Below are 26976 nucleotides of genomic sequence, written 5' to 3'. Positions count from 1 at the left end.
TGGGTAGGCAAGAAGTGCCAGGTATTGGTTGAACAGCCAGGGAGAGAGGTTAGACCCTGCGGAACACCACATGTAGAGATGGAGATAGAGGAGAGGAAGGACCCAAGTTGGACCTGGGAGGGTCGATCAGAGAGAAAAGAGGTCAACCAACCCAGGGCCTGATCGGTGATACCCAGGTTATCATGGAGACGGTTGAGCAGGATGGCATGATTGACCGTGTCAAAGGCAGAAGAGAGATCAAGTAAGAGGAGGGTACAGGGGGTGTTGGAATCGAGGTTGGAGAGCAGGTCTCTACAAATTTTCAGGAGAGCAGGTTCCGTGCTTCTGGCAGCTCTGAAGCCAGACTGATGGTCATGGAGACTACCAACAGATTCAGTGTGAAGATTAGGCTGGGAGATGGCCAGCTTTTCCAGGAGTTTGCCCAGGAAAGGAGTGATGGAGATTGGGCGATAGTTAGACGGGCAGTCAGGGTTGGCGGAGGGTTTCTTAAGAAGGGGTTGCACAAGGGAGTGCTTCAGGGGAGAGGGGATGACACAAGTGGCGAAGGAGTGGTTGCAGAAGTCAGCCAGAGCAGGGGCCAAGGTGTCAATGTGGTCCTTGATGGTTTTGGAGGAACAGGAGTGAACCTGTTTGGACAAGACTTTCATAGATCGGACTTGTCTAGAAACCTTGTCAGGGGAGAATAGGGGAAAGGTAGGGAAGGAGGGAGGAGAGGTGGCTGAAGAAGGGCCAGAGGAAGAGCAGGGAGTAGAGGGGGTCGGGGGAGAGGAAGAGGGAGGGGACACGATGGCCTGAGTTTTTTTAGATGAAATGAGAAGCCAGGGCTGTGTAGAGGGCCTGGGAGTGGACAGGAGAGGTAGAAACTGCAGCAGGATTGGCCAGCTCCTTGCAGATTTTAAAGAGTTCGGCCGAGTTGTTAGATGCCGCAGAGATGCGGACTTGGATGTGGGCTCTCTTCTTGGTGCGGACAGAGAGCCGGTATTGCCTTTGGAGCAGGCGGCAGGCCAGTTTGTCAGAGGATGTACCAGAAGCACACCATTTCCTCTCAGCCACCCTGCACTTGCTTTTAAGGGTGGCGAGCTGTGAGCCATACCAGGAGTTGCCCTTGGCTTTGGGCTTCAAGCGGATCCTCATGACACGGGCAAGAACATCGAGAGTATCAGATATAGCAGAGTAGAGCATGAAGAGGGCTGTGTCAGGGTGTGAGTCAGCCAAAGGGAGTGTGGGGTGAGAAAGTGGTTTGAAAGCCTCAACTGATGCACGCTTCATGTGTTGGATAACCGAGAAGGTAGGTGGCAGTGCTGGAGTTGCTTGGCCTGAGGGGTGGAGAGAGTGAACTGAGAAAGTGGTCTCTCCAGGAGAGAGGAGTAGTGAGGGAGGTAGAGAGGGGAAGGTCTGTAGAGATCAGAACATCAAGAGTGTGCCCTGCAGAGTCAGTCGGGCCAGAGCAGAGGATAGAGAGTGAGAGAGAGTCGCAGAGGTCGCAAAAGAGTCCAGAGGAAGGACAGGAAGCATCCAGGTGGATGTTAAAGTCTCCAAGGAGGAGGAGTTGAGTGGTCGAGACCAGGAGGGACGAGGATAGGTCTGCCCACTCAGAGAGAAAGGAGATGTGACCAGGTGGCCTATAGATGATAGCCACAGTTAGGGAATGGCTAGGAGAGAGCGAGCCTGCAGACGAGGCATTTGAAAGAGGAGTAAGCCTGTGTAGGAATCACAGATGCAGGAATCCACTCATGGAAGATCAGGGCTACACCCCCTGTGGAACGGTTGGACCTGGGCACAGAGAGGATCTTGTAGCCATCAGGGAGGAGAGTGTCAAAGCTTGTGACAGAGCTGGCCGTGAACCATGTCTCGGTGAGACCGAGGACATCAAGGTCAAGTTCTTCTAGGAGGCAGCAGATGTCAGAGGAGTGTTTGACAGCTGAGCGAGAGTTTAGAGTGGCAATATAGAGAAGGTTGCCGTCCTTGAAAGACTTCCGGGGAGGGGTACAAATCGGAGGTATGCCCTGCAGAGGTGTACAAGAAGCCCGAGGGGGGGCAGAAGAGGAAGGAGGAGAGGGCAAAGTAGCCAAGGAGGAGACAGCAGGGGGAGGCAGGGAAGCCATTGAGGGAAGAGAGGGGACAGCAGGAGAAGAAAGGAAATTGATGAGGCGCGGGAAGCGTCTATCAAAGAGGAGAAGATTGGCCTGCGGGCCTTGGATCAAGACGGTACCATTCAGGTAAACATTTATGATGACCTTGGAGGAGTCGAAGGAGGTCAGGAGGGCCTCCCACCGGGTGCCACCATTAATGGGAGAAGGCGAGAAAGGAGAAAGCACAGAGACCATATGAAGAGTCCATAGGTCTGACGAAGGAACGACAAAGAGGATGTCGGTGAGGGTTTGCCTAGAGGCGGCACTGGTATAGGTGTCGGCGATAGGGAGGCCTGGGTTGGAGACCAGGATGTCCTTTTTAAACTTCTTCCTACCGGATTTAGTGAGGAGAGCAGGATAGTCTATAGAAGCAGTTCTCCAGCATGGGGTCTGGCATGGATTCACATGCTCATGAATATTCCCCGTCGTCAGGCTGGTAATCCTCGGTAAAGAAAAAATCAGTTTCAGTTTTGTTTCTGAACTGTCTTTCTACTAATAACCAATCACTGGTCTCTGGGTCATACTGCCCAAGCTAATGACTGCCCTCTACCTAAGCACCTCCTCTCCCAGCCATCTTCAGATTTTTACCGCACGTTCAAGTGTTGGGAGTCCTCGTGCTATAGCTCTCTAGCTTTTACTGCGTTTTGCGTTTTTTCCAAGAGTTTGCTCTTATATTTTCAGTCAATCGAGCCTCAAGCTCCACCGATTCTACTTCCGATTAATGGGGACCCGTTTCGGAATTTTTTTCTACGCGTGGTCATGGCCCAGGACAAAGGAAACATGACACCTGTTGGATCCAAGCTGTTCAGGAGCTGCCCTGGATGTGGACTACAGAAGATCTTCAAGGAAGATGAGCACTCCCGATGCCTCTACTGCCTTCACGACGACAAATCGCACATGGAGAAGGACTGTGCGTTCTGTAAGAACATGTCTGACTGGACAATGAGCGATCGTCGTACCCGACTCATCAAGTGGCTGGAGGGGAGGAGCCCAGCAGCAGGTGAGAAGTCCAAGCGGTCTTTTAAGACCTTTGAGGGCACTCCGGTGACGGGGGCCCAACAAAAGGCAAAGCACTGCGAGTCCGCGGGCAGTTGGAGCGCCGATGGTTCGGGCTCTTCGGTTGCCAGGCAGGGTGCGACGTCACCGACGCCATCATCCACGAGCCAATGCTCTTGCTCAGTGAAGAGGAAGTCGGAGAACCCGGGTAAGCTTCGGGAGAAGCCCCAGTCGATCCTGACAGAGACAGCCAAGGTGGAGCGGATCAGCATCCCTCCCCCTAAGGTGAAGGCCTCAGGCATGCCTAAGGTCGTGAAGGCCTTGATTCACCCGGCTAAAGCCTCGATTGAAGGAGTCGTGGCGGCCTTGGCGAAGCCGGTGGAGGCTACCCCAGTGGAGACGACTTCCAGGCCTAGAGTTTCCCTGCCACCCCAGAGGGAATCATCTTTTCAGCCTATCGAGAAGACCCCCGTGAAACCCCGGGAGGAGAAAGAGGCAGGGGTTGGGGGGGGGGGCACAGTAGCCATAACGGACACAGATATCACCTCCAAAGATGAGCTGGCTGGCGTCGCAAAGATCCTGGACAAGAGGTTCGAGGAAGTCTGGTCCTACGGGAGGGATCCCGACGAGGCTAACGTAGAGAGCAACGGTGGAGCCGACGAGGAGCCGCAGGCCGTGGAGGAGACGGAGGACCCCACTCCCCAGCCGTCGCTCCCATCGCAATCGATGCCTATGCCACAGGACAACTCGGGAGCAATCTTGATGTCTATCCAGACCCTGTGTACAGAGATAAGGACAAGGTTGCCCTTACCCCCAGCGGACGATCCAGCGGCGCCTGGACAGTCGGGAAGCCCACCGAACAAGCGGAGGCGAATCCATCCTCCCCCTCCTTTCCAGCCTTCACCTCCTTCCCCTCCACCGAGGGATGAGACGGGAACAGAGACGGCGGGGACGGACGACGACGGTGGTGACGGGACGGATCTCCCATCACCCTCTTGCCCGGGCCTCCCACCCCGACGAAATTGGCTCCTTTCATGCCATGATCGCCAGGGCATCGGAGCTTTTCCAGCTTTGTCCCAAAGAGCAGAAGGAGGGTTTCCTCTACCAACGACGGGAGGCCAAGAGGAAGACCGTCCTCTCAGTACAGTTACTGGACGATATCTGGGACGAAGGACTGTCACTGCTCAAGAACCCGTCCACTGCTCCTGCGAAGAGGGACCGGTATGAAAAGAAGTACCGGATCCCAGATTCCGCCCTGATGTGCCTTAGAGCTCAGCCGTCCCCGGATTCAGTGGTCTCTGCAGCAGCCAAGAAGAAATCGGCAGAGGCGACGGCATCAACTTCCACTTCCCCACCGGACGGCGAGGGGAAGAAGCTGGACACCATGGGACGACGAGTCATCTCGTCGGAGGCGACGACCATCAAAGTGCTCAACGCCCTCGCGATCGTGGCGCGCTACGACAGGGAGCTGTGGTTCAAGATCACTCCCCTCCTGGATTTCCTGCCAGACCAGAGGGCGGAGGCCTTTGAAATCCTACAGGAAGGCGAGGTGGCGTCGGATCACGGTGGCCACAGACATCGCAGACACCGGGTTTCGACAGAAGGGCAACGTCGTTTGCCTTCGCCGACACGGTTGGCTCAGGGCAATCGACTTCCGTCAGGACGTTCAGACCAGGGTACTGGACATGCCCTTCGACGGGAACAACCTGTTCAGCAAGGCAGTGGACGAGTCACTGCAGGTCATCAAGGCGGACACCGAGACGGCCCGGAGCTTGGCTTCTCTCCATCAACGACGGCCACCCTTTTGGACCCCTGGAGGCAAGTTTCAAGGTGCCTCCAAAGAATTTGGTGGCGTTTCCTTGTCTTACCGCCAAGCGGCCCGCTCATCGTCGCAGGAGGCCTACAGAGGCCGCAGCAAGGCCGGAGGACATCGTCGTCGTCGTCAAGGCCTCGGCGAAGCAAGATTGAACCGGCCGTGACATCGGGCCCCCACCCAAGCACCCCGGTGGGAGGCCGGCTGGCGAACTTCGTCAGCGCGTGGGAGTCCATCTCCACCGATCGTTGGGTGCTGGAAGCGCTGGCCCACAGGTACACTCTGGAATTCCAAAGAAAGGGTCCCCGTCTACCACCCGTGGCCAGGAAGGAAAACCACGTGCCACAGCTGCTTCTAGAGGTACGAGCAATGCTAAAAAAGGGCCCAATAGAACTTGTCACGAAGAGGCTCCGGGGCTTCCGAGTATACTTGCAGTACTTCCTCGTCCGAAAGAAGACCGGCGGTTGACGAGCCATCCTGGACCTTCGTCGTCTAAACAAATGCATCAAGTCCCAGAAATTCCAGATGGTCACCCTTCAGCATGTGCTGGGACAGCTGGAGGAGGGCGACTTCCTATCGTCGCTGGACATGGAGGATGCCTACTTCCACATCCCCATACACAAAGGACATCGAAAGTTCCTACGATTCGTGGTCCAACGGCGACACTACCAGTTCAAGGCCCTACCCTTCGGTTTGAAGTCGGCGCCGAGGGTCTTCACCAAGTGCCTGGCACTGGTGGCTGCGCAGCTGCGCCAGCAGGGGATCCACGTATACCCCTACCTGGACGATCGGCTCATCCGAGCAAAGTCAAGGGAACTCGCCGTAGATCACACAGTGAAGACCGTTCAACTGCTCATGGATCTGGGATTCTCGATCAACTTCACAAAATCCCACTTGGTACCGTCGCAAGACGCCCTGTTCCTGGGAGCCAGACTCGACACAGTAGCGCGATTGGCTTCACCGTCGGAGGAAAGGACCAGGGCCATCCTGGGCAAGGTACAATGGCTGTTGACCATGGAGACGGCCAGGGTGAGGTCCATCAAGTCCCTACTCGGCATGATGTCATTGTGCATCTACCTTGTGCGCCTATGCAGGTTGCGGATGCGGCCACTGCAAGAGTTCCTTGACGCCCGTTGGATGCAGGCAGTGGGCAGCTTCGAAGACGAGATCTCCCTCAATGAGACGTTCCGCCAAGCGATCCGGTGGTGGGGCAACCGCGCGCACCTAGCGGCGAGTATGGACTTCCAGACTCTGGCACACCAGGAAACGGTGACGACGGACGCCTCCCTGAAAGGATGGGGAGCACACACCGGAGAAGTCCACGCAAGAGGAGAGGTCACTACACATCAACGTCCTGGAGCTCCGAGCCGTGTTCTGGGCCCTCAGGTCGTTCCTCCCGTCTCTCAAGGGCAAGGTGGTGAGGGACGACCTGAGGGCACCGACAACACCACCACAATGTTCTACATCAGGAAGCAAGGGAGCACCAGATCCCCGGCCCTATCCAAGGAAGCGCAGGATCTGTGGCACTGGGCCATTGCCCACGGGATGTTCCTGGTACCCTTCCATCTGGCAGGAATAAAGAAAACCATTGCAGACTCACTCAGCAGGGAGCTGCGCTCTTGCCACGAGTGGGAGCTTCGGCAGGATCAAGTGGATCGCCTGTTCCGACGATGGGCCAATCCCCAGATCGATCTGTTCGCGACGGCAACGAACACAAGTGCCGAGGTTCGCCAGCAGGTTTCCCCAGCCGGGGAGTATGGGCGACGCATTCTCATTCCCCTGGGACGGCCTGTTGCTGTATGTGTTCCCGCCGCTGCCGTTGCTCCTGCGACTCATCAGTCAACTCAGACGGTCCCGTGCAGGATGATCCTTGTCGCACCGGTGTGGCCGAGGCAGATCTGGTTCCCGGACCTTCTGGAAATGTCAGCGTCCCCCCCCCACTGAAACTGCCGACGGACGTGGATCTTCTCGCCAGGGAAGGAGGCGCCATCCTCCATCACGACCCGGGATCGCTGACCCTGCAGGCCTGCCTCCTGCAGAGTTCGGAGGAAACGATATCCCGGCGGACTTCAAGGAGGTGCTTGCAAAGGCCAGGGCGTCCTCGACTCTTAAGTGCTATGGACACAAATGGGAGAGGTTCTCTGTCTGGTGCCGTGCACAGAAGATCAACCCTCTACGGATTATGGCCCCTCAAGTGCTGCCGTACCTGCTGTCGCTGGCCAAGGCGGGGCTGGCGCACGCCTCCATCAAAATCCATCTGGCGGCGATCTCCCGCTACACCAGAACTCCGTGGCGGTTATCTCTGTGGTCTCATTGCCTGGTGAAGGAGATCATGAAAGGACTGTTCCAATCGTTCCCGCCGGTGAGGGCTCCGGCCCCGGCATGGGAGCTCAACGTGGTGCTGACCAGGCTCATGGGGCCGCCATTCGAGCCTCTGCATTCGGCACCGTTGAGGGTCCTGTCGTGGAAGACAGCGTTTCTTGTGGCCATCATCTCCGCATGACGAGTGGGAGAGATCCAGGCCCTCTCCTGTAAACCTCCATATCTGACATTCCACGAGACAAGGGTAGTGCTGAGGACGCACCCCTCCTTCATGCCCAAGGTGCCGTCGGACTTCCATCTCAACGAGCCCTTGGTGTTACCGGTTTTCTTCCCGTCGCCTTAGTCGCCGGCTGAGAAGACTTTGCACTCACTGTATGTGGCTAGAGTGCTGAAGTTCTACGTGGACCGCACAAACAGTCTTCGGAAGACATCACAGCTGTTTGTGAACTTTGGACCTGTGAACCAAGGGAAGGCCCTCTCGAAGGCTTCCATTTCCAGATGGCTCTCCGGCTGCATCATGCATTGTCACCAGTTGGCATACCGACCGTTGCCCGGCTGTCAGAGAGCCCATTCAACCAGAGTGATTGCTGCTACCACAGCGTTCCTGTCTGGTGCGCAACCTGTTCGCTTGAAGGTGAGCCTGGTGAGGAGGTAAGGGATGCTTAATGTTGAGTTGTTGAAATGCTTAATGTTGAGCCTTGCCACCTCCCGTGGTTGTGCATGTGTGTACTGCTATGTATTCTTGTATTCATGAGCATGTGACTCCATGCCAGACCCCATGCTGGAGAAGGAACAAGATACTTACCTGTAACTGTTGTTCTCCAGCATGGGTCTGGCATGGATTCACATGCGAGCCCTCCCTCCAACCCCTCTGCGGCTCTTCTCTTGGTCCTACTGCCACTTTACATGCTACCAAATCTGAAGATGGCTGCCAGAAGAGGGGCTTAGGTAGAGGGCAGTCATTGACTGGGGGCAGTATGACCCAGAGACCAGTGATTGGTTATTAGTAGAAAGACAGTTCAGAAACGAAATTGAAACTGATTTTTTCTTTACTGAGGATTCCCAGCCTGACGACGGGGAATATTCATGAGCATGTGAATCTATGCCAGACCCATGCTGGAGAACAACAGTTACAGGTAAGTAACTTGTTCCTTAGATAAGATAGGAGAGACAGAGAGCACCATAGGGTAGGTGGGGAGAGAAGAGGAGGGGTAGGGGAGAACCCTAGGAAGGGACGCAAACAGAAGAGACAGAGAGAGACTAGACAATAGTGACAATTTGACAAGATGATAGGCATTCAGACAATGGTAGAAAGTTTGCTAGATGAATGCTTTAAGAAGTCAACCCCAGAATGGCGCTACCTTAACCATGCAATTTTTAAATACTGGAGAAAAACGCACCTAAGTCTGAGAATCCTGTATAAGGAGAAAAAGAGGGCTAGGTTTCACAATGCAGTTTTAAATACTTTCACAGTGCAGTTTTAATACTTTAATCATGCAATTTTAAATACCGGAGAAAACACACCTAAGTGGGACGGTATCCAGGGTAGAGTGAAGGCTCCACTCCTAGCCCGGGCCACTCATACCTTACTTAGTGGCTGCTGGTAGAGAACTGGCCGCTGGCTTCCCCTGCTGACACCTGCAGACGCACTATGGAGCCACCTCTGAAGGAGCCGGCCTTTGTCGTAGGGCCCTTAGTTGCAGGAGCTGCCGGGCAGAGGGCTGCCCAGGGAGGATCAGTCGAGAGCCACAAGTGGTCAATCGGGGCAAGGGGGGTGGCGGGATGGGAGGCGGGAGGAGGGAGAGGGAACAAACGGCAACATGGGAGGCAAGGTGGCAGAGGCCCAGCAAAAGACGCAACTAAGATTTACCGGCAAGTTTAATACTTTTTCTTCTTGTGATTCATTATCAAGCCCTTGCCTGTATTGAATCCTACCTGGCCCCTCACCAATTATTGGTTTCCTGGAGCAACAACACCTCTCAACTCACTACTCTTAACTGTTTGTGCTCCACAAGGCTCATTCTTGGGTCGGCTCCTCTTTATACTCTACACTTCTGCTCTTGGGGCACTAATCTCCTCCTTTGGGTTCTCGTGCCAACTCTTCTTTTTTTCTATAACTCTCCTCTTATCTCTATCAACATTTTCAACTTTCTCTGCCATTAAATATTGGATGAATTCGCACACTCAGATGTTTAACTCTAGTAGGGGGCTTTTCTTCCCTGGCAAATGCTTGCTCTCATCTCTTCCTTTGCCTATTCAGTTCCCGCCTGACTCTCCCCTACTCTTCTTCAGCTAGAAATCTCGGCATCATGTATGACCCTTCTCACACCTTCTCTACTTTCATCTCCAAAACTGGAACAGCAGCTCGCCTCCACCACCTAAATATTAGGAAAATCGGGCACCTCCTTCCATTCAACACTGACAAGCATCTCTTAACCACTCTTGTCTTTTCTAAACTGGGCTACTGTGCCAGCATCCTCTTTGGTCTCCCCAGTTATGCTTTGTGTCTTCTCTACAAGATCATTAACTTCGCTGCCAAGACTCCTTCAACTCCCTCTCGTCACAATGACTTTCTCCCACTGTCACCAGGTTGGGTGGCTGACGAGGCAAACAGGGCCAGATTAAAATGTCTTCTCTTGGTTCACAAATCTATCCATGGTAAGGCATCACTGAATCTATCCTCCTCTATCCAAATCTACTAACCACCTTGTAATCTCTGCTCTGCCTCCTCAACTACCCTTGTGGCTCCTCGCCCTCTCTGTGCTTCCTCTAGCTTCCACTCTTTCTCTCGTCTTGCTCCACTTGCATGGAATTCTCTTCCCTTGGTCATTTGAGAAACAATCCACGTGGATTTCTTCAAAACCAAACTAAAAGCCTACCTCCTCACCTCCGAGTTACCCTCTTAACCTACCTCTCATCTGACTTCTAGCTAACATGTTTCCTTCGCCTCAAACCTGCCCCTGTCCCTCACTTTCTCTGCCTCCACTCAAGCACTTCACCCATCATAGTCACATCCCGAGCACAGATGCTGTACCGCCTACCTGCACTTAAAAATGTCCAATGTTGTTTGTCTATAACCTATGTATGTCCAGCTATTGTCCCCGGTGACTGTTCCATTTACTCCCCTCTACAACCTGGTCAGAATGTCCATCAAACTCGACCCATTGTAAGAAGCTCACTGTTTCCTTTCAAATATGATTTCTTATCTATCCCAACCACAACTCCAAAACCTGAGTTTGGTATGCGTCGTGCCAATCTACAATAAATAAAATTTCGTTCCACTGGGTGGTTTGGTATTTGTCCTGGCAAGATATTTGTAGAAGGGAGACCAATGCCAGAATGAGCATTGGGCTTTGGAACGATAGGTGGCAGACTTTCACCGTTCGTGCCTTTGAGCTGAATTGTAGAAGCAATTGAGGCAACGTCCGATTCCATATGGCCTTCGACAAAAGATTTATCCCCCAACTCAAGTTAAGCGATCCTATTTCATTTCCTTCCCCCTACTTATACACTCAGCCCACAAAATATCTTTATAACAGATCAGCTCCACTTGACATGTTTTTTTAAAAACATGTTTATATTGGGTTTTGCATAGAATAAAAGTACAACATCCTGCACACCCCCCCCCCCCCCACGCCCCTCCCGCTCACTCCCGCCTCCCCAGGCAGACACATAGTTCCACTGGAATCACATAGAATGATCGGACTGATTATGCTATATCCAAAAGATGCAAGTAGTCCTGCTGCAGCATGTCAAGTATTGGGGACCATTTCAGCGAAAACCTGGCTTGGTTCCCCTGTATAGTATAGGTAACCAATTCCAGGGCAGCAAAGTTCCAGAGGTTATACAGCCAGTCCGCCGGCACCGGGGGGTCCGGTGACTTCCATTTGTAGGCAATAACTAACAAAGCTGCCATGTGAAGGATGTAAAAGGCTTTCCTCTTGTATTTTGGCCATTTTCTATTGTCAGGGCCCGCCATCCCCAGGAGAGTTTCCCCAATCGCCCTATCCACTTCCCAACCCATAGATATCTCGTATGATCTTGTTGACTTTGTCCCAGAAGGCCTACAACCCCGGGCAGGTGCGCCATACATGAAGCCATCCCTCTTTGTCCCTGCACCCCCTCCAGCATCGATCCGAGACATCCGGATTCAACCTGTGTAGCCTCTCTGGGGTGCAGTGCCATTGATACATGAGTTTCAGCCAGAATTCCCTAATCTGAACAGAGGTTGTCAGGTGCGGAATGTCCGACCAAAGCGAAGCCCAGCTCTCCTCTGAGATTGAGCAACCTAATGTGTTCTCCCATCCAATTTGTAACAACAGCTTTGTAGGCGGGGGGCGTCCATCAGAAGCCTGTATAGTTGCAAGATTAGGTCTTTGTTCCCTGGGTTTGATATTAAAACATTTTCATAGGATGTAAGGGGCCTGGTTGCCGCCGCACGATTAGGGGGTGGGGAGGGCATGATCCAGTGGCAGACCTGGTAGTATGGAAAGCGTTGGGATTCTTGTAGGCCCAATTCCTCTTTACATGCAACAAACAATTTGACTTCCTCCCCCTGAGAAATATCCCTCAGTTTTCTACAACCCGCCTCCTTCAAGTGGGGGAATGCTCGTGAGTCCAGGCCCGCGAGAACTGCTGGTTATCAAATAGTGGGGTGAAAGGCGAAGGGAATGTCGTGATGTGGTGTAGGCGCACTGCTTGATCCCTCATGTCCTTCACTACCTTCGTAATGTAGCTGTGATGGATATTGCATGGTCGATCTGCTCTCTTGCGCCATAGTTTTTCTGCCATGTGGGGTCCCGCCACCGCCCTCTCCATCTGCACCCACCTCTTATTCTTGCTTTCCCCGAACTAGTCCTTTATAACCCTAAGCTGCGCAGCTCGGTAATACTACTGAAAGTTCTGAAGGCCTACTCATCCTCTGTTTGTGGGGAGCATTAGCGTTCTTAGTGCAATTCGGGGTGTTTTGCTTGATCATATGTATTTGGAGATCAGTTTGTTTAGTGTCTGAAAAAAGGCAGTCGGGATGGGGATTGGAAGGGCCTGGAATAGGTACAGAGTTTGCGGTAGTATGACCCTGATAAAGGGGACCAGGTCTGTAGTGCCCGAATCTGGGCAAACAAGGGATTGAAGGTGGCCTCGTATAGCCCCCTGAACGTGCGCGTGACCATCATGCCCAGGATTCGGATACCATCAGGGACCCACTTGAGTTGTGTTGCTTCTTTCCCCGCTATCAATTCTGCCTGGCCAATAGATAGGTTTAGGATTTCTGATTTTGTAATGTTGATTTTTAGGCCTGCAACCTTGCCAAACCCCTCTAGCTCCTGCAGCGCTGCGGAAAGGGAAGAGACAGGCTCTGTGAGTAGCATGTCATCAACGTAAGCCATCGGCTTATGGGCCTCCCCTCTGAAGGAAATGCCCTTGATTGCATCTAAGTTTCGCAGTTTCACCAGGAGCGGCTCCAGGTGTAGCATGTAGAGCTGGGGGCAGAGGGGACAGCCCTGCCTTGTTTCCCTATGAGGTAGAACCAGCCTTGACAGCTGGCCGTTCACCAAAAGCTGAGCAGGGGGTTGGTGTAATTTGCTTTAATCATCGCTATGAATTTAGGGCCGAACCCCATGCTCTGGAGTGTGTTGAAGAGAAAGGACCATCCGCACGGTCGAATGCCTTCTCTGCATCCAGTGTCACCAGCACTGCCGGGACCCCTTCTTCGCGGCTTTTTCGAACAAATGACAGATTCTTCTAAGATTGTCGTGTGTTTGGCAACCCTTAATGAACCCGGTCTAATCCGGATGGATCAGTGTTGGCATCGGCTGCACTACTCTATTGGCAAGGATCTTGGTATAGATCTTTGCATCCGTATTGATGAGCGCAATAGGGCGGTACGACCCACAGTTGGTGGGATCTTTCCTGGTTTAGGGAAGAGCACGATCTTAGCCTCTTCCATGGAGTCTGTGATCCTACCCGTGACTGCAAAGCAGTTAAAAAGAACCACAGGTCTGGGAGCCAGAGTCGCTCTGAAACGATTATAAAAGGCAGCTGCAAACCCATCAGGGCCTGCGCTTTATTCGGCGGGAGGTTAGCTATTGCAGATAAAACGTCCTCCCGTGTGATGTCCCTCTCGATGATATCCGTATCTGGGGCCGAGAGAGTCTGCAGGAGTGCAGACTTGATATACTCCCTCTGAGAACTATGATCGGGTTGATCCGACGCATAGAGTATCGAGTAATAGGCTTGACACTGTGCAGCTATATGTTCTGTAGTAGTAACCCTATTTCCCGATGAGACTTCGATCGCCTGAATATTCCGGGACACGTTTCATTGCGTTAGCTGTCTAGCCAGAAGCCTATCGGCCTTGTTGGCTTTGATACAATAGCTTTGTTTTAAGTATAGCAAGCTTCTTTCCACTTGCTTCGTATGGAGGAGGTCAAGCTTCCCCTTAGCACATTTTTATTGCCTACGCAATTCTGGGGATGACTCCATTCTGTGCATAATCCGCTTTACTACTACTTCAAGCACTTGACACGTTTTAACCAGTGGGAAGATTTGTTAATCAATGCAGCTCCTTTTTTTAAAATGGCTGCTTCATCAACTGGAGTACTCTATGCATGAAAATGAGGTTCTCGTCCGTGTGTTTCATACTAGGCTCTGGTTTAACCAATTTAACATATGCTTAGGGGTGCAGTAACAATAACTTTAGTTCAGGTTGTTTGTTTAACAGTGAGCCTTGCAGTTGGCCACTGCTTTGGTAGACTTAAGATAGTGTAATGCCTGATGTCCCCTCCCAGGTGGCCAGGGAAAGGCAGATGCTTTGTGATCCTGACCTTGGGGTGGTGTTCTGGGGGAAGATCACCTGGGAGGAAAAAAGGCCCAGTGGATTGAGAGGAATCCATGGGATGAGACACAGTATTTGTCTTCCTCTGGGGAGAAGGGAGGGGGGAAACACAATGCCCAAGTATATAATGACTTGTTGTAATAACCATCTTGCTGCTACATAAGATAAGCATATAAAAAGGAGTGAAATCAATCACAAACTCCTAGGTCTTGGGAGAACAGTGAGCGAACGTCTATGCATAACTGTTTAAAAGTATTGCCTATCCCTTGTCAATCAATTTTGGTTACTAATCCTTATGAGATTCCTTTAAAGAATATTGTGAAGAATACCTTTGTGTTCAAAAATGAAAATCAAGCTCAGAAACCTAACTTTGTAATTAGGGACTTCAAGTCCCATAATGCCCTAAATACTGGAAGTAATCAAGTCATTGATACAAATGACTCACACCCGAGGGAGACAGGGAGGCTTAAAAAGTCCCCTCCGGTGCAGGCCAAGAGAGAGCAGGAGAAGAGCAGTAGTAGTAGTAAAAAGCAGCAGTAGCGTGACTCGTGCAGACAGCCTAAAATGAAGCTGGAGGAGAGAGAAGACGCTGAGACCCACATGTGGCAAATTGCAGCTGCTGGCCGAGAGAGGGTCTGTGCCCCCTGGAGTCTTAAGGGAATAGGTTTTACAGCAGGAAGCATGCAGGAGAGAAGTTTGCCTGTTCGAGGCCAAGTTTGCAGAGGCTGTGCAGCGTGAAGCAAAGGCAAGGGAAGCTTTCCTTCCCCGGATGACATCTTAAGTGGCTGGCATGCACTTGAGGACCTAGAGGAGATTTCTGGTGGCTGGCGTGCATCAGAAGACATCCGGAGTAAGAGTAGCTCCAAATGCAGGTGGCGTAGACGAAGGCGGACTGAAGGAAGCAGTTTGCAGAGATGCGCGTAGCCACAGAATGAGATGTCCTGCTAGTGGCAAGGGGAATGGAGTCTCATGGCTTACCCGGTGATTTCACAGGTTTAGATCGACCCCGGAGCGCTCCATTCTTGCTTGCGTGGATCACAGGCATTCAGAGAGTGAGCAACGCTCACGTAGGAGTGAAAGAAGTTCAGAACACAATTTTGAATACCAAACTATTGAACAGCAGCAGATGCGACACTTGTGCAGGAGGGAAAGTGATTCCCAAGCTGATTTTGAATCTCTAACTAATGAAAGGCATCGTATTGTAACCAAGGCGAATTACTAATGTTAAAAGTGTGAGTTCGTGGAAAGCCCAGCAAACCAAGGGGGCAATATTGGTAAAAGCGAAGATTTGCAATCATTGTCCAAACCAAGAGAGACTAAAACCTAGGCAAGTGCAATTTAGTCAATATTGCAAATAGTAGAAGGGGGCTAATGAAAGGTTCACAATCTGGGAGACTATCTGCCCATACCTTATCCAACATATTGTGAAAGCTGGTATAAACTCACATTGCCAAAGCCAAGGGAGAATCCAAAATAAACACTATCCTTGGCAGTCATTGGTTACCGGTGTAGTGGGGAAACAATAGTGGCAAAAAGGCTGCCCTTCTGGGGAATGGATATCCAGACGGAGAGGAGCATCATTTGTAGAATAATATTAACCACTTAAGTGCCATGGGGATTTCTCCCCAGTGCCAGGGCCTTTTTTGGTGATTTCGGTATGTGGCCATTCAATGGCTTGTAACTTTTTTGTTACATGAGGTATCTCGGCCAAATTTGGGTCCTTTTTTTCCCACATGTAGGCGGTCGTAACGCCACCCAGGAATCCTAGGTTGCTGTAGGGGGGTGAGAGAAAATAAGCAAAAAGGGCTAAAAATTTGGGTATTTTCAAAAAATGCCAATAAAATGATCTACAAAGAAGGCTGTGGTTTTTTCCTTGTAAGAGTTAGGAATGAATGGTTTGCTGTGCTGAATTCCCCAATTTCCTGGCTTTCAAGAGCAGGTTGAGTGGAAACGAAAAAAAAATATTTTGATGTGGTTATCAACCGTTTTGTGAGAGGTAGGCGATTTTGGCCATTTTTGCCAATTGGACATGCATGGACGGAATGGAAGAAAAGGGTAGGAAAGCCGAATTGGAGGACAGAAAGGCAAGTATTTCTGAAAAGTAGACAAAATTCCAAGTTTCAGAAGGGGTGATTTGAGTAGGTCAGGCAACAACTAGGTAGGGGAAACTGCCATAGATTGGGGGAAAAGCGGGAAAATGACCGAAAAAAAGGTATGTGTTGGACATGGTTGGCTTGGTACGGCAATGGCTTCTATGAATTTTGAGAAAAGCAATGCTCCGCTACATTCCGCCGACTGGTGCAGTTAGGAGAGCACACATTTATTGTAGTGTTTTACAAAACAAGCAATACCACAAGCCAAACACTGAGCCATGGTACACAGGAGTTTTAAGCTCACGGTCTGAACAGACGCACTTAGCATGTGTAAATCAGGAAAACCAATGTGGTGAGGAACAGCAAGCATACATTTTTTGAAAGAGCACAGGCAGACCTTTTCAGGGGTAGGTGACTTGTGCAGGTTACAAACGTGTATGGTGCCTAAAGCAGCGACTAAATGTAGGTCACATTTGGGAAATGAAAGGGTTGTGTGACAAAGGCCACCAGCAAATGGGTCAAAACGTTATGAAAACCACAGAAACACAACACATGGCCTACCGTCCCACGTTCCCACAGGTGTCCCAATGAAAACGGTACCTCACATGTGTGGGTGCACCTACCTGGCCGCCAAGGGGAAAGCCTAAAACACAAGTAACCCCAAGTCTGTTTTCAGACCGGAATTTGAGACGCTCTGCCTACCGGCACAACATACAGATATGGGCCTCGGGTGTCCAAGCCACCAAGGAAAACCGGGAACCCCATGCATTTCCGAAAAGAGGAAACCCGTGGGAATCCGCAGAGGTATGATTTGCCCAAATCGCCCCAGAATTTATTACCCAGACACCCCCGCAAAGTCCAAAATGTGGGGAAATGTGGGGAAAAACCCACATTTTTCACTTTGTCGGCGGTTCTGGGTAAAATATTCTGGTCCGCTTTGCGCAAGTTGGACCTCTGTGCATTCCTACTGGTGCCCTCTTTTCAGAAATGCATGGGGTTCCCAGTTTTCCGTGAATATTCCTGATATCTTCATGCAATATCCTGTTAAATATACTGGGGCTCTTGCAGTACCCTTGGGGCAGTCGGCGGTGTTCATGCCTTCTCCCACCTAGTGTAAATGCAGTGAGGTATTGGGACCCTGGATCAAGGGGTACTGAAAAGAATGCATTTTTCAAATCGACCACAGTAAAATGAGTGGCCTGTTCTGAAATGCTACACATAATGGAAGTGGGATTCGGGACAAGTGGGAATTCCTTTTGTACTATATCATTGAGTGGGCGAAGGTCCTGGATCATACGCCACGACCCCCCTGTCGCTTTCTTAATCGGATACACAGCCGTGTTGCATGGTGAATTCGATGGGACGATTATCCTTTGCTGAAGTAGTGCACTTAGTGTTTCATGAATCCCTTCCTCTGCTTCTCTGGACAGAGTGGGTATTGCTTGACCCTGGGCAAACTAGCTCCTGGCTTTAGGGTAATCTTTACAAGGGTCACTTCCCACAATAATCCCACATGATGGGGGGGGTTCATGGATCCACAGTTGAGGGGGCACTTGTTGCATATCTGTGTCGTAGTAGGAATTTGGTGTGCTGAACGCAGCCATGAGGGGCCTTGGTACCTTCCGGTACTGTACCATCACTTCACAGGGGATACTAATTTCCCCATCATTGTTGTCTTCAGTGAACAGTTCTACATATGTTAACTTGCGCAATGGTATGTTTGGGTCAATGCACAGTATTGTGCGCCATTTGCATCCATGCACGTCCATCCCTATTGCCACTACTCTCCTTGCAGACACTTGTACTTCTTCTAGATCTAGTGACAAAATTGTGCCAGCAACCACTCGGGGGCAGCTACAGGGCGGAATACGAAATCAGAGGGCACTCACCATTCTTTTCTAGTGAGCTCAATCACTGCTCTAGCCAGGACTCTGATCCCGTACACAAACATGTCAGGATTTACTGGTACCCCCCTCACCTTCAGTTCATTGGCCATGGTATGTATCAACAGCATTTCTCTGAGGGAACACATGCCTGGAGTGGAACAAACAATCCCTTCTTCGGTGATTGATATGGTCATGTTTAACTTGCTAAGCAAATCTCATCTCAATAAATTAACTGGGAAGCTTTCATAGTAGAGAATGGGTGCTCGCACTGTTTTTCCCCCTATCTTGACATCCAAATCTTCTGTACAAGGAACCATGACTACAGCCCCAGAGAACCCTTGCGTTTCGAGACTTTGGTCAGATAACGGAAAATCACCTTCAAATATGCATGATTTCTCTGCCCCGAGTCTACCATAAAGATAAACTGTTTCTTTCCTATCTCTGCCCCCACCAGTGGTTCCTCTTCGCGATTTACGGTAGTGGATTGGACTTGACACGCAAGTTCTCTCTGCGAGCTGTTCTAATCTGGGTGGGTATCTGTCCCGGGGCAAGAGAAAACATTTTCACTGATCACACACTCCCCTTGGTTGGGTGCCGGCGCGCTGTTTGGGGTGGTGGCGAAAGGGTGGGTGTGACGGTGGGCCATCTGGTTGGGGCGGTTTTGCTGTGATTGCATGTTGTGCAGGGGGTGACAGAGTGTATTGTAGCCGGGTGGTGGAGGCGCCTGCAGTGCATATTACGTGGGTTGCTCGTAAGCCCCTTGCGAAAGGCCCTGTGGGCTTCCCGGGTGGGGGTGTCCACATTGCGGGGAATTGTAGTAAGGTTGGTGTTACTGGTAGTTTCCACCTTACCTGCTGCAGCATTCGTGTGTGTGAAGTGGCCCCATCTCCCACACGACCAGCATTGCCCTGGATTCCCTCCTCTACGCCCTTGTCCCCCTTATCTGCCTCCCATCTGTCCCCGGTACCTACCTCGTCCTCTTGCAGGCCTTCCTTGCCCTTTGGGTTCCATGTACTGTTGTTCTCCATCCCACTGCTGCTGCCCGTTATCTGTAGACACTGCAGCCATCCTTGCCTGTGTTGCTACAGACACACCCCGCTGGCTGCTCTGAGGGCAAAGCTGCTGTAACTGCTGCAACCTTCACCAATTTCGTCTACACCAGTTTCGCTTCTTCAGCTTATTTCCACCGAATTGTTTCTTTCTCCCGTTCTTTGATCCTCCTACAGTGGTGTACTATAATGCTCTGAATCTCAGGTCAGCTTTTGGCTTCTATCTCTATTTTATCAAAGGGCCTTGTGTACTTCCTTCGGGTGGCCTCGCTTAATTATGAATTAAAATTGGGAGGTAGACTGGTCCCACGCTGTGCCCGTCTCCGCACACCACATTTCATGAACTCAAAGAATGAACTGCGCAGCATCTTCCTCATCTGCCATAATGCACAGCATTATGGAATCTAAATCGGTGGTGTCGGGGAAGGTTCTCTGCAGGGCATCCCATACCTGTGCCCGAACATTATTGAATGATGCCCCATCATGTGTCATTATGGTCACCCCAGGGAACCCCGCTTTCACCCACACTGTGTCAGCTTGATCTGAGGCTCCTAATATCTCCTATAGCCAGTGGGACACCTGCTGTGTTTTTCTCAAAGGCATAGATCCATTTTGTCGTGCCCACTGTGAGTGGTGGGAGGAACTTAAGAAGAGTGTTTTTGTCCACCTGTGCCCAGGGTACATAATGGGGCCGCCCTGCTCCCTTATGGATAAGGGGCATCTGTAGTTCTGACGTTACCTTCCCGTTGCTCACCTTGGTTCCTTTCTTCTTTGCTAAAGTCATCCTTCCCATCCTGTTTCAAAGCCTTCCTTCCCATGTCTCCCTCACTCTAGGGGAGGCCCATTGCACCTGCTCTATCCCTCCCACGGCACCTTTGTCTGATCGGTCAAAATTGCTCCAATACTCTTCATCCCTCACCGATGCCACTGGCTCATACCCCAAACTATGAGCCTCCCCCTCTCGTTCTACTCGTACAGCCCGTATGGGCGCATTTATCTTTTCTGAAGACGAAGTCCCCTGTTTTCCATCCTTCTTCGGATATAGTAGGGGTACCTCTCGTGTGCTGGGGCCCTCCCTCAGGTTCTCGCCCTGCTTCTCATACAGCTCGCCATCTAGCCAATTTGGTTCAGGTAGTGGTTAATGCCACTTCAAGATCTTGAGTACTTACTCTCGTGTGAGTGGGGGTGATGGTAGATGGGTCATACGCAGGGGGTGGGGCTGTACCTGGGGTGATGGGCGTACTGGCCTCAGATATATACATTGGGTCTGTAAATCCCTCCGCCGCCCTTGTAAGCAATGGGTACATTATCTTCGGTTCCTCTTCCCCCTTCTCCTTTTTTCCTTCAGTTACCCTTATTGCAGCTGGCACTTCCGAACCTTTTTCCTTCTTATTTGTGATAGGGGTTTCTTCGAACATCCTCCACAAATCTACTACATTCCTTCTGCTTTGGAGCTGTTTCCCTTTGTACTTCGCTGTCAGACACGTGGATAGGTGTTCCAATGTTCTCTTATCAAAAGACCCTTCTTCCGGCTAAGCATGTGATAGTCCCTTTCGTTTCATTTACCCATTGGCTGTTGTACTTTTTAATTTGCTCGCTATGCAGGGGGAGATACTTACAAATTTGGGACAGTGGGGTGTCCATCCCCCATGATCGGGACCCTTATATATTTTAAGTATTATTCCCCCAATCCTTGTGGGTCCTACCGTTCCCTGAGCCTCTCTGCTATACTTGAGGCCTTCTTTCTGGGACAGTCAATAATATCTCAAAAGTTCTATTTTAAACATCACAATGCACTTTACAATTACAAACAAAGAACATAAAACAGCTTAAGATCCGACAGAAACCATCCAAGAACAATGAACAAAAAACATAAACCCCACCCCCCCTTTCTTAGAGCATGTTCACTTCATCACTTTCTCAATATTCACATCACCTCTGCCCCTCCTAGACCTTCCTCCACATATTATAAAACACTGAAAACAAGAAGCTAATATAACAAGCTAAAACAACCACTCCTTGTTCCCGAGCCCTCTAATTATATGGGGCTTCTACTTTTATCTCCGTATTTATTCTCTGCACTGGTCGGGACAGTGAACCGCAGTGCCGCCTTCCCCCTTTCGGAGCTAGGTTCCCATATCTCCTCTGTATCTTCTCCTTATTTCTCTATAAAAAAACTAACAGCCATAAAAAAAGGAAAAAAGTGCTTTACTCCAAACGGTCACACAATGCATTCACATTCGACCCTTGCATGTTCCCCCTCAATCACACTGCTCTATATTCCCCAAATTCCCTCATTTGTTTTTCCTTGCAATTTATACTCGCGTGCCCGTGTTCTTCCAAGAGCCTCCGTTCGCGGTCTATCCACAACGTCTGGGGCTGGACCCGTCTCAGGCGAGCAGTGCGGTATTCGCAAAGCCAGAACCAAGAGGAAACTTTTATTTTTGCGTATACGTTTTTTGGGGACTGGTCAGCCGTAGGTGGGGGCGACCTTGCCGGAGAAGCCCTGGATCTCGCTGCAGGTACGGGGGTCTTGAAATCACGCTAAGGGGTCACCAAATGAAGGTGGGTGCCCAACACGCGTCCTCGCAATATGCAAAAATAAGGATAACGCACCCAGTCAGGGAATGAGACCAAGAGATAAGTTGCAAGGATAACAAAAGGTACATGGGCAGCACATTATAAGAAGTAAAATTGTCATCAACTATGTCATCATATACAGTATAAAATTAGGGTGAGTATTGGTGGAGCCGTACTGCACAGCCTGCTCTATAGGGGATGCCAGGCTGCAATTGGCCGCTGTTTCCCAGTCAATCTTGTGGCACGTGGGTCAGCTGGGCTCATCTCTGTGGTGAAGGCCCGGACAAATATGAAACATCTCTGACTGTCTAAGCTAAACAACAGGAACTGATAGTAAGAGAATCATGCCGAACATAAAATCCTTGCATGAATGGGGGTCCTTGGAGAAAATGGGTTAATATATTGGCATTCTGACCTCTGCATTCAGAACTTCATTGATACCAGGGTCCCGCTCCCAGGTGTCTCCCTCTGGGGGTTTGATCTACTATTTATGTTCCCTGACGCCTCATGTCACTGACACACATGTTTTGATTTCGAGAGAATATGCTGCTACACAGGATTAAGTCTATGGTGGGTGTTCTGGAATGGTCAGTATGAGGGGGTTAGATGGGTATCGACATGAAAGAAAATGGAGGTCAGGAACTGGTTTTCTCTGGCCTTGCGAGGTGGGGGATGAGAGGGCATGGGCAGTTTAGTGAAGATGAATGGGCACTGGTGCTGGGGCCTGCTTCGATCTCACGCTCTGCAAAGAGTACATTCTGGCGAAATGATGCTAAACAATTGCAACAATAAACGGCTGGACTTCTGTGAGAACAAGGCTTGCACGGAGCTAGCAAGGACAGGGGAGTGGCAGTGTCTTGGGCTCTCTGTGTGAGACGCTGGGGATGGGAGAGCTGAGTTTAGAGGGATGATTTTTGGGCCTAGTGAAAAGATGGCATCTGCGCCAAAGCAAAATGGCGTCTGTTTTCTGGCCTGTAACCAACGTTATTTGTAGAAGTCTCTATGTTGTATCATAAGGGGAAATGCCCAGGGGGAGGGGTGTCTCCCCCCCTTGGCTTAGACGCAATCTATTTGTCGCAGGAAGGGCTAGGGGGTGGGATTGGACCTTCCCAACACTAGTAACATGAGCAGGTAGTGTGCTATGTGCTGCATCATTAGCGATAAAGATAACGCGATAATACATTTATAGCCTTAAGTTTGCCCCTACATTGTAACCACCCGTGCATTATGTGGATTCCCCAGCTGATGCTACCTAATGACCGAAAAGTCATTTGCATTCATAGCGCAGAACCCACCATGTATTCCCTTATAGTTTGCTCAATTTCTAATGCCTGATCTGGGAAGAATAGCTCACGGGCAATGCTCTGGTCTTGTGAGCAAGCCAAAACTGAGCAGCATGAGTTTGGTACCCAATCCGCTACTGTGCTTAAAGGCTGGAGTTTGGTATGAAGCTTAATATACAAAACCAATGTCATTTCTTTTTAATAAAAAGTGTTAAGAAGGATCTCCTCCTGCAAAGTAGCAGTGAGGAATGATGAGCAACATTAAATCCTATTAGCTGTTGATTTGATGGTGTTTGCCAGTTTTTCAAACTGTTACAATATGTACTAAGAAAGGATCAATGAATATGAATTAACCTTGTCAAAAATTCTCCACAAAATGTCTCATTTCCCTTTTGGAAATGTGTTTAAGGCCAGTTTTCCAGTGGGAATGCAGTTTTGTTTATGTTATGTAGTTTTCCCAGAGTTCCTCACTGGTGTACAGGACCCCCATACTGTGTTGCAGATTAGTGGCCCTCATTATGAGTCCGGCGGTAGCCGTGCCGGTAAAACCGGCAGGCGGCCGCCGGACCTGTAGTGAATTACCGGCGCCGGATTTACCGGGGCATTACAACCCCAGTGGTCTGGTAAATCCGGCGCCAGCAATTCTGTTAATCCCCATTCCCCTGGAGTCCGATAAGACTCCATGGGAATGGAGACCGCGGAAACACTGGCACCATGTCGTAATGGTGTCAGTGTTTCCGTGTATCTCTGCGGCAGGGTGTCGTTCTGCCCGCCAGGTGCGACCTGGCGGGTGGTACGCCACCCGCACGCAGAACTTGTAGTTTGCCGGTCCGCAAAACGGTGCCAGTACAGTTTTACCGGCACTGTTAATTCAGGACCGGCAAACTTGTAATGAGGACCACTGTCTTTGCCATCATTGTATTATGATGCGACCCACATCTTCTTTTGGAAGGAAACTCATTTTGTCATGCTTATTTAAAACAATACGATTCATAAGCAACCTTTTCATAAAAGGAACCGAAGCCAAATAGACATAAGTTCTGTTATAACAGGCTCATTATTATCAAGGGTAAATAGGGTTTCAAACTTGTTTGATAGTTATCTCCCCTGTTTTACAGATGGGTGACTCATCGGTGTCACCCAAGTCTCACAAAGTAGTATCTGTTTCACCACCATGTGAATGTGAGCTTGTCAAAGCCACCCCAGATTTCAAATGAATACACTTCAATTGATAACAAAAAAAAACACCCTCTTCATGGTGCTCTCTTAGTACCTGCTTTAGCTGCTTCGGAATGTATTTTTTTTTTTCTCGGCAGAGGGCGCCGTGCTTCGATGTCGTCGAGTCGAAGTCCCTCGAAGGCCTCTGTCGAGGGTGACGTCACCGGGTATACAAGTAGGACGCGCGGTGCCCATTGGCCTCAGTTCCGTTTTTCCGCAGTATGTGTTGCTTCGGAAAATCAATAGTTCTGTGACGCAGTTATTGTGAAGCGATATTCGAGAATGTCCTCGTCGTCGACCCCAACTACCCCGCGTTCGGGGTTCAAAAAGTGTAAATCCTGCAGTTCGAAAATGTCCATCACGGATCCGCACCGAGAATGTCTGTGGTGCTTCGGTGAAGGCCACGACATGGAGGCCTGTACGAAGTATCAGGCAATGACGGGGAAGGCCTTGCGAGAGAGGAAGGGAAAACTGCAGGTAGGTCGAAAACCCGACCGAAAAGCCTCTAGCGTTGAGTCGAGGTCCCATGAGGAGAAATCTCCTCAACGCGAAAGGCAAAAGCATCAGTCTAGGTGCTGAAGTGGTTCACACCCCTCTTCGTCTTTGACTAAAAAGTCTAAAAAAAGACGCCACCGGTCCCCTTCCACTTTGTCCTCAGACGAATCCCCCAAAAGAATGAAATGCCCCACAAAACATTCTTCCTCCGAAGAATGGGAAGCATTTAAAATTAAAATGATGGAGGTGTTTGAAAAGGCTAAGCTTCGGTCTGCGCCTTCCTCGGAAGCCGGCCCGGGAGCGTTACCGTTCAGACACTCGTGCGCCCTCGAGCCCGGGTGATCGAAGGAGAAAAGATCAGGAACCCTCCAGGACCCCGAGCGAAAAAGAATGGTCGAGTCGACCGTTTGAGGTCACTGACGCCGTCCGGAACCCGACACACCTCAAAGGGTGAGCCTTCGAAGAGCGCCTCGACGCCCTTGAAGCCAGCTCCGTCGACGACCACTATTTCATCGACGCCGTTGTCGACGTCGACCCCAAAGCCCTCGGCGCCAAATGTTTCAAAGGCTTCAATTCAGCCAGAAGCTGTCAAAATAGCAGCAAAAGAAAAAGCTGCAAAGGCTGTAAAGCCTTCAGTCTCTACTGCTACACCTCTCCCAGAAACCTTTTTTAAACCTCTTCCAAGGAAAGAATATTTTAAATCCTTAACTTCAATTTTTGAAGAACAAGTGAGGTCTGAGGAGGAGGATGTTCCTTTTGGCCTGGAATATGGCACTCCCAGAATGACTGATTTCTGAGGAAAGCAGAATGAGAGATCTGGTGGAAACCTTGCATAATGCAAGTGGAATTGATACTTCACCTGAAACAGTTTTTGGCAGGCCAGAACCAGGGGAACATGCCAGTCCCTCATACAGGCAGCTAATGACAAAGGTGGTTGAATATTTACGATGGGCTAGACTACCAACTCAGTTCATCCAGGATGATCTGACCGATATATTGGATCATGGTCCCATCGAAGATCCGATTTTACCCTTCCATGTAGCCTTACAAAATAGGGTGGCCAAAAATTGGGCGACCCTGACTCTATTCCTCCGGTGAATAAGTCCCTCACGTCAAAATACCGCCCTTCCAGTAGCGACCCCGGCTATCTGTCCAAACACCGTACTCCGGAGAGTCTGGTGGTCCAGGCAGCCACATCTTCAAATAAGTTGGCGTACTCTTCCATCCCTCCGGATAGGGACGACAAGCGTGTGGATGGTTGGGCGCGCAAGGTATTTTCAGCTGGGAGTATGGCGTTAAAATCGGCCAACTCCACATGTGCCCTGGCAAAATTTTCGTACACTCTGTGGGAGTGCATTGCAGTGGCGGCGGAGCACATACCAAAAGGGGAAGAAAGGGAATGATTCCTAGCCATTGTTAGAGATGGAAAGGAGGCCATGCAGGAATCCCTTCAGTCTGGTTTGGACACTGCAGATAGTGTGAGCAGGTCCATGGCCACTAGCACGGTATTGCGCAGATTTGTGTGGTTGCGAAAGTCGGGTTTCGCACCAGACGTGCAAAACCGTCTTTTGAACATGCCCTTTGACGGGTCTCACCTTTTTGGCAACAAGGCTGACGAGAGCCTTGAGAGGTTGCAGACCTCAAAAGCGGCTGCCAAATCTTTAGGAGCTGCTATTAGGCAACCTCAGCCTTTTCGTGCATTAGGACAATCTTGGAGGGGACGATCCTATCGTTATTTCTCCTCGTATGGAAAGGCGAGAGGAATGGCCAGTCAAAGAGGCCAGAAAACAAGCCACTCGTGCTGGACAAGGAAAACGTGCAAAGCAAGCCCCAGCTGCAGCCTCTTTACCATCAGCGGCCGCAGCTACCGCCACAAAACCACTTTGAGGACTTGCATCACAAGACACCTGTGGGAGGCAGGCTGTCACAGCATCTGCAAGAATGGCGACCCATTACTTGAATGTTTGGGCTCTAGTACTAATAGCCTAAGGTTACTGCCTTCCTTTTCTAACGCAACCTCAAAGCAATCCACCAGGGAGACACTCTTTGAAGTTTCCAGACCCGCTCCTACTGCAGGAAGTCTTAACCCTGCTGGAGAAAGGTGCCATAGAACCAGTACCTGTAGCGGAAAGGAACAAGGGATGGTACTCCCCATATTTTTTGATTCCCAAAAAGGACAGAGGACTGAGACACATCTTGGACTTAAGAGGCTTGAACAAGTTCCTCTGGAAGGACAAGTTCAAGATGGTCACTCTTTCTCAGATCCTTCAGGCC

General features: G+C 50.4%; 1 protein-coding gene across 5 annotated transcripts in view; it reads left to right on the top strand.

Annotated features, from left to right (window-relative positions):
* SUCO (SUN domain containing ossification factor) overlaps positions 1-26976 on the top strand; it is a 1613753-nt gene that overhangs the window by 1032456 nt on the left and 554321 nt on the right. The window lies entirely within an intron of this gene.

The sequence above is a fragment of the Ambystoma mexicanum genome, chromosome 1q, assembly GCF_040938575.1.
Source record: "Ambystoma mexicanum isolate Mex_15411 chromosome 1q, UKY_AmexF1_1, whole genome shotgun sequence".
In the NCBI taxonomy this organism is placed as follows: Eukaryota; Metazoa; Chordata; class Amphibia; order Caudata; family Ambystomatidae; genus Ambystoma; species Ambystoma mexicanum.
This window is presented reverse-complemented; position numbering and strand designations above follow the sequence as displayed.